This window comes from Nicotiana tomentosiformis, chromosome 8 (genome assembly GCF_000390325.3).
Source record: "Nicotiana tomentosiformis chromosome 8, ASM39032v3, whole genome shotgun sequence".
Lineage (NCBI taxonomy): Eukaryota > Viridiplantae > Streptophyta > Magnoliopsida > Solanales > Solanaceae > Nicotiana > Nicotiana tomentosiformis.
The window spans coordinates 133,080,896-133,088,742 of NC_090819.1; the positions used below are offsets into that span (position 1 = coordinate 133,080,896).

General features: G+C 37.1%; 1 long non-coding RNA gene across 3 annotated transcripts; it reads left to right on the forward strand.

The window, feature by feature from the left end:
- Positions 1-1,129: 1,129 nt before the first annotated feature.
- LOC138896973 (uncharacterized) lies at positions 1,130-5,703 on the forward strand. Of its 3 annotated transcripts, none has more exons than XR_011410648.1 (4): positions 1,130-1,344; positions 1,433-1,529; positions 2,592-2,729; positions 3,406-5,703. It is a non-coding gene; the product is annotated as an uncharacterized lncRNA (long non-coding RNA). The 3 variants fall into 3 exon arrangements; XR_011410649.1 differs by having other exon boundaries at positions 1,132-1,344; positions 5,002-5,703; XR_011410647.1 differs by having other exon boundaries at positions 1,131-1,344; positions 2,592-5,703.
- Positions 5,704-7,847: the final 2,144 nt, after the last annotated feature.

Sequence of the window (7,847 nt, forward strand, 5' to 3'; positions counted from 1 at the left end):
TTAACTTCATTGTTGAAGTTGTTACCATTACTTCTTCCTCTTCCATGACCGGCACGGCCTCGTCCCCGTCCATTCCCTCGATAGCTCTTTTCACCTATATAATCCTTGAAGGATGCTTGAGTTTTAAGAAGTTTCTCCAATGGCACTTCTTGTCTCCTTTTGATATTTTCTTCGTAGGTCTGTACAGAGCCCTCCAACTGCTCTACCATCATAGAGTCTAAATCTTTGGACTCCTCAATAGCACACACACCACAAAATCAAATTTAGGTGTTAAAGTGCGAAGGATCTTTTCTACCACACAAACATCTTCTATGTCCTCCCCGTATCTTCTTAATTGATTTACAATAGCCTTCACTTTTAAACAATAATCGAAATACATTCATATTCTTTCATTTTTAAGACTTCAAATTTAGCCCTTAGAGTTTGAAGTTTTACCTTCCTCACCTTGTCAACTCCTTTAAGAGAATATTGTAAAATCCCCCAAGCTTCCTTTGAGGTGGTAGCATCTGCCACCTTCTCAAAGATGGCATCATCCAGACATTGGTGGATGAGCGTGAGGGCTTGTTGATCCTTCTTCCTCGTCTTTGCCAAGACCTCTTTTTCATTTTGAGGCAGAGCTTCCTCATTATCGGGTTTTACATACTCTCTGTCTACGATTTTCCATACATCCTGAGAGCTAAGAATGGCTTTCATACATAGACACCATTTCTCATAATTATCTTTTATTAGACGGAGGTACTGAAAAGATAGCGGACCATTATTCGCCATGGCTCCGATATCACATTGTTGGAAAAAATAATAATCCCGCCCAGGAATAATATCCACAGCAAATAATAATACAAGAGAAAATCTTTTATTGGGGTAAAATACAATACCCTAACGGAAAAATATAATACTACTATAATATTACAACTTGGTAGTGTCAAAAGATTACTACAACTTCAGAAGAAATAACACTCTTTATTTTAAATACCTCACTATCATATTACTACCACTCACTATTTATCTCACAGACAATAATCTGTGGATTACTCTCAGTGTTTTGCTTTCTACTTAGCTTCTCTTTTTTTTTTAGTGTGTCAGAATGGAGAGAATGAGGCAGCTATTTATAGCAATCATAGCTGCCCAAGAAACCAATCAGATAAGCTGGTTCATTGCAATTGCAAACCACTAGCGCCCACGATTTTTTTTTCTTTTCGTCAATCACTCCTCTTTCTTTTTCTTTTATTTACTTTAGTAGGTGAGGTATGAGCCCCATATTTTGTGTTCTGAGAAACCACGCAAATTGACATTAAGCGGTCAGATCCGGTGTGTTTTAGACCCATTATGTTGTATACACTGAAGGTGTGTTGATTAGCAAGCTGATTGTATTTTGCTTCCAACGATAGTCTAAATGTGGTTTTGAATGGTAACCGATTTGTTGGTTTTACAGTTGGATGTTCCATCAATAGTTGATGTTCTTAAGTATGGTGATTGCGATTTGATGAAGTTGTTGGCGATCAAATAACTCCAAATATTGTTCGATTATGGTATGAACTGCTCCAACTTCGTTTCTGTTGATTTTCTTGACCTCGCATATCACTTACGTTCAAATTTTTATTCACATGTATAATCACTGCTCTAGAAGATGCTAGAGACTCTGATGAACTTGTTCCTCTACTTACTGAAGTTCTAGGAAGAGAGGATTCATCAGAACTCAAGGTAGATAGTGATGTGTTGATCATCTTTTTGTGCCTTGTCTTTAGTGTCTTGTGGTCCCCCTGCCATCCATACAGTTATACGTATTAGCGAGATGGGAGATGAGTACCAGAAAGAGGTACGCGGGTATAAGGAGCTTTCGTGGTTGAACCAAAACACTTTGATGAACTAACCAATGAAAAAAGGAACAATTTAGCATGTATTGAGATTATAATTTAGCATGTTCCTGATTCAACGTCAAATTTGATGTGTTTACTGCCTAATTTCTAATAGCCTCTGAAGAACCCACCCATTTGGCAAAGCTATCCACCACAATATTTTTAAAAAGTCTTCTTACAGTAAGATCGTTCGACTGAAGGTGTAAAAATATGTTCTTTTTCATCTTCAAGTCATGGGCAAGTCCACCTCCCAGCTCCAGCGTTATCTAGGCTACATTATTTTTTATTCTTTTTATAACTGGTATTCACTAACTTGGCCTTTTTAGATCTTGGGATAAAATTTCTATGCATGTAAGCTGGTAATAAGAAACTTGTCCTTGATTAAAAGAAGAAAAAAAAGAAAGATGAAAAAACAAAAAGGAAGAAAAATTTGGTGTTGTCTAGATTTAGGTTGAAAAGCATCTTGAACGCTCAAAAATTGTACTTGTAAACTTCAAAATGGGGCCATACTTTCCTAGATATCTCTAGGCATTGTCCATTTTGAGCCCAGACTGATGAAAAACATATGCCACAATTGAGGAGTAATTTTTCAATGTAAAAATAGGCGGTTTGTGTCCTCGGGTTACTCTTCACATATAGAGCATTTGCTCTCAATGGGTATTCCTCTTATTTGAAAATGAGACTCCGTGGGGCTTTTTTTTCCTACTAACCAAGTGAAGATCTGAATTTTGTAAGATGATGATCGCAACCCGGAGCATTGCTAAACGTAACATCCTTGATTGCTTGTTGGGCTTGCTAAAGAGTGGAATAGAGGAGGAGATGGTCTTCGTGTCTATAGCATACATTACTATTGGAAGCATGCAGCGGGCAAAGGTATGTCGTCTGGATTTAAAAGGACAGCTAAATATATTCAGTTCTTGCATACATTTTCTACATGTCTTCTAAGGTGCAAATTTTACAAATGTTGGGTGATAAAATAGGGAGTTATTTGAATTTTATACCCTTAACCTATCCGTTGCTTTTTGATTCACACCTAATCCTTTTTTATTTTATAATTTATTCCTTAATACATTCATATATTTGCAAAATTGTGAAAGAGTTCAGTTTTCAAGGTGCAAAATATGAACTATTTTTTTGTCAATTATAAAATAAAGGAAGAGAAAGAAAGAAGTTCCCCGAGGAATGAAATTGAAATTTTAACCTTAAACTGCAACTGTGGATGAATGCATTAAAACTAAAATCACGAATCCTTGTGGTTGGTGTTGGATTTTCTGAACTATGTGATATCATTGACAAAGTAATGGATCACTTATTCAATCAAATTTAATTTATCCTTAATCTTTATAATACCAAATTAACCATGGAAAGAGCTCTAATTGTTTCCTCTTCGTATAATTAGGTATTTTTTAAAGTGTTCTAGCTGTAATACCCAAAAGCCGTTCTCAGTAGTAAATATTTTGTTTGGACTGTTAGTCCCTGTTAGAAAAATGAATATAAGCAGTCATTTTGTTTACTTAAAGGATAAATGTGCTACCCCAAATTAACACAGGGAGAAAAACTGCTATTCCTCCCTAAAAGAAATGAATTGATTAGGCGGTAATTTATAAAAAATAAAAGGATAAGGGTATGAGTAAAAAGTAGTGCATACATTAGGGATGCAAAAACCAAAGAACTCTCAATTAGTTGAATATGAGAGTGAAATAGTTGGTCTAGTAGTTATTAGAAATGGAAATGGAAAACGAGTTGTGGAGATGTGTCCCCACCAAACAAAAAAAAATCATTTTTACTTATTGTGATCGACTTTTTAGTTGATGAAACTTTCTCTACATGTCAAGACTTAAGGGATCAACCAATTCAGATCTCTGACGATAGAAAATGTGAGGACCCAATGTGGTATTAGTGATGTCTTAAGGGATTAACCTGTTCTTGACATATTTTTCATCTTTATATGACACAGATGGCGTAAAATGGAAAGGGATAATTTTTTGACAAATTTCTCCATTATTGCATAATGCCTTCTTATAAATGAAAACTAGTCACCTCATGATAAACATGCTTACTAGCTGCAAGGGTACCATTGGAATTTAATTTTTTTGTTTTGTGCTCTAAGGATTCTGATTGTTGCAGCATTCATGTGTGTGATCTGGCTTGAATGGACGAAAAACTCAATTTATTTGCATTTAGTGCCTTTCGTCTTCCAGCCTTGGGGTCTGTTTTTATGCTACTTTATCTTTGTATTTTTGTAGTTTCTCTTAGTTTTCCTTAGAATAATTATCCCAAATAGCCGCTCATCCAACCGCTCAAATTTAAAAATATCGGTGAAGGTATCCGCTAAGCCCGTTTTGGTAAATTCCCCTGCGGCACGTACTAGAATGCCACAGACATCAAGGCATGCTTGCCCTGTACTGTTATAATTAGTTAATATGCTACTCGCTTTTCTTCAATTTATGTGACAATTTGAAACGAAATGGAGTAAGAAAAACATAAAGAATGGTAAAATTTGTGGCTTTAAACATGTCATTTATGTGGTTATCATAGCTCTAGTGTACAAAGGCATACTCAGGATTTGAGCGCAATGGGGGCACCACTATCTTTAATACAGATATGTCAGCTAATAACGATAAAATTTGGCGCGCTAACTCCTTGAAAATTTCATGAATATGAGTCAGAGACCGAAAGGATGTTAAAAATATTAAAAACTTTTTCAAATAAGATTAAGATTAAAGGTCTATTAAGCAATCCATGCAGAGTCTCAGTCACTGTCGTTGAATCGATAGATGTTTGCTACTTTGCTGAAGTGATCTTTGAAAGCAGAAGGATTTTTGGAGTTTTTTATTACTATTTTGGGAATGTTTTTGGTGAATTACTTATTTTTATACATGTCAAAAAAAGGATAATACTTATAAACTTAGATACAAGGATAAAGAAGATGATTGGCTTCTTGCCAATGGAATATCTTATCCCCCCCTCTAAGTTCTATGTACTATTACTAAATTATTGTTCATTAACTTAGAAAAGATAAAGAAAAACAAATTGAACACTAAATACAAGATACTACACTATGTTGAATTCTAATAGGTTATGTGCATAGGTTATGTGCCCTGTTTTATTTTAATGATCTAACAAACTTAATAATAAGAACCAGATGGGGAACCTGTTACGCATCCTCAAAGTACTCAAGAACAACAAGTCTCAAGTCGGGCACAAGTTCCAACAATCAGAGTCAAAGAAATGACAGAGGGAATAGATGGACATCAGTTCTCTTGCTGACTATACCAGTCAACTCCCCAAAGCTATAAAGTCGCTGCAACTGTTCCTCTGCACACACGCAATAGTGCAAATAGTGCAGCAGTCACTTTATGGGGAATACCTTGTACCGGATAATTGCTTGCATCATCCAAGTGACATAACTTGTATATTATCAACATGACGCAAGAGAAAATTATCAAGCTTCTCTCTTAGTGTGCTCCCATCTGCTAGTGACTTCCAGCTTTCAAGAACGAAGAACACCAAAACAAGGACCAGTTTCCAGCACTGCATTACCATATGTCCTTTGTTGTATTGTACCTTTGTTAGAGCAATCTACTTGTAATTCCTACTTAGCATAGCTAGAAGTATTGTGTAGGAAATCTGTTGTAAAACCATATACCTTATGTATGTGTCTTGGCTAGAGTTGGGCGAGTTGTGAGCTTTGTAACAAAGTTATTACAAGGAGGCTTGTAATAGAGTTATTACAAGTGAGTGGGGGATTAAGAATTTAATTCCTAGGTTACAAATGTTTATATCTGAAGTTTGCTCCGTAGTGATGTTGAAATCCTACAAGTGTAGGTTGTGGTTTTTAATTCCATGAGCTGGGAGTTTTCCACATAAAAATCTGATGTGTCATTTACTTATCTTTATTGTAACGACCCGGCCGGCCGTTTCGAGAGTTATAACCCCATTTTCCATATTCCTACTTCTTTTTGGTGTTATTCAGCTATATTATATTATATCGGGTTAGTGAGTTCGAGTCCGGAAGGAACTCGGAGTGAAATGAGATACGTAGTCTCATAATTGAAAAAAACAAACTGAGTTAGAAAAGTGGACCGGATATAGACCTATGGGTAAATGACCTCGGATTTGAATTTTGATGATTTCAATAGCTCCGTATGGTGATTTTGGGCTTAAGAGTGTGTCCGAAATATTATTTTGAAGTCCGTAGAGGAATAAGACTTGACATGCCGAAAGTTTTATTTTTGAGGAGTTTGACCGGTGGGTTGACTTTTTGATATCCGGGTCGGAATACGATTCTGAAAATTGGAATACCTCTGTTATGTTATTTAGGACTTGTGTGCAAAATTTGAGGTCAATCGGACGTGATTTGATAGGTTCCGGAGTTGTTTGTAGAAATTAGAAATTTTAAAGTTCATTAGGCTAGAATTGGGGTGTAATTCATGGTTTTAGCGTTGTTTGAGGTGATTTCAGGATTCGACTAAGATCGTATGATGTTTTAGGACTTGGTATATTTGGTTGAGGTCCCGAGGGACTCGGGTGAGTTTCGGATGGTTAACAGATCAAAATTAAACTAGAACAGCTGCTGTAATTTCCTTCTGTTGGAAATTGCTTCTGCCCAGAAATCGAGCCCAGATGTGAGCCAGATCGACCTCAGGGTCGAGGGTCACAATCGAAGCCCAGATCGAGCTGAGGGACGAGGGCCATGATCGAAGACATAATCGAGGGTCAGGATCAAGCGGTAGGACCGAGGACCTCGATCGAAGGCCAAGATTCAAGGCCAAGATCGAGGCAGAACCGAGGATGTCTGGGCAGAATTATAAAAATAGGGACTTCGTCACATTTGCCATTTTTGATTAATTGGAGCTTGAGGAGAGGCGATTTTTGATATATTTTCAAGAAAAACTTGAGGTAAGTCCCTTGTGATCATTTCTACTCTATAATATTGAATTATCATCGAATAATCCGACTAGATTACATGATTTTGAGGTGTAAATCGGAGATTGGGACTTAGAAATTTGGAAATAAGATTTGTAGATTTGAGGGTCGAGTTGAGGTCGGATTTTGGTAAAATTGGTATGAGTAGACTCATTGTTGAATGAGCTTTTGGATTTTATAACTTTTGTCGGGTTCTGAGACGTGGGCCCTACCGGCGATTTTTGAGCTAATTTTTGGATATTTATGGAAAAATCATTATTATATTGTGGAATTAATTCCAATGAATTTTATTGACTGAAACGAATTATTTGTGACTAGATTCGAGGCATTCGGAGGATGATTTGCGAGGCAAAGTCATAGCAGAGTAAAAAGTTTCATGCTTTGAGGTAAGTAACGATTGTAAATCTAGTCCTGAGGGTATGAAACCCCAGATATTGTATCATTATACTATTTTTAGTGAGGCACATGCTAGGTGACGGGCGTGTGGGCGTGCACTGTTGGGGATTTGTGACTTGGTCTGCCCTGTAGCAACTGTAAAGTTGCATACTTTGTTGAAACCATTGATACTTATATGTTTTAGAAAGATTTTCTGTAAATTGGGCTGAATGCCATGTTTGGGCCTTGCGCCAATGCTGTTTGGACACTTAGGGGCTCTTTGTTACCATCCTCTCACTGTTTTCGATGGAAAATCTATACTCATTCATGTTTATACATGTTTACCGCATAACTTAGTTTTATGACTCTATTTTAATGCATATAAATATTTTGGGCCGAATGCCCTGTTTTACTGAAATGCCCAAGTTGCATGATTTGTGAGGATAAGTGTAGATCGGGGCTGCCCGCCTGCATCATACTTATGACTGAGTGAGGACGAGGGGCTAATTTGTGAGGATGAGTGTGGATCGGGGCTGCCTGCCTGCATCATACTTTAGTATTATCGCATGTGAGTTGTCCGTGCAGATTATAGCGCTTGGGCTGAAGGAGCACCTCTGAAGTATGTACACACCCCCAGTGAGCGCAGGTACCTACTAAGTGCGAGTGCTGAGTGACTGAGAGGCAAGA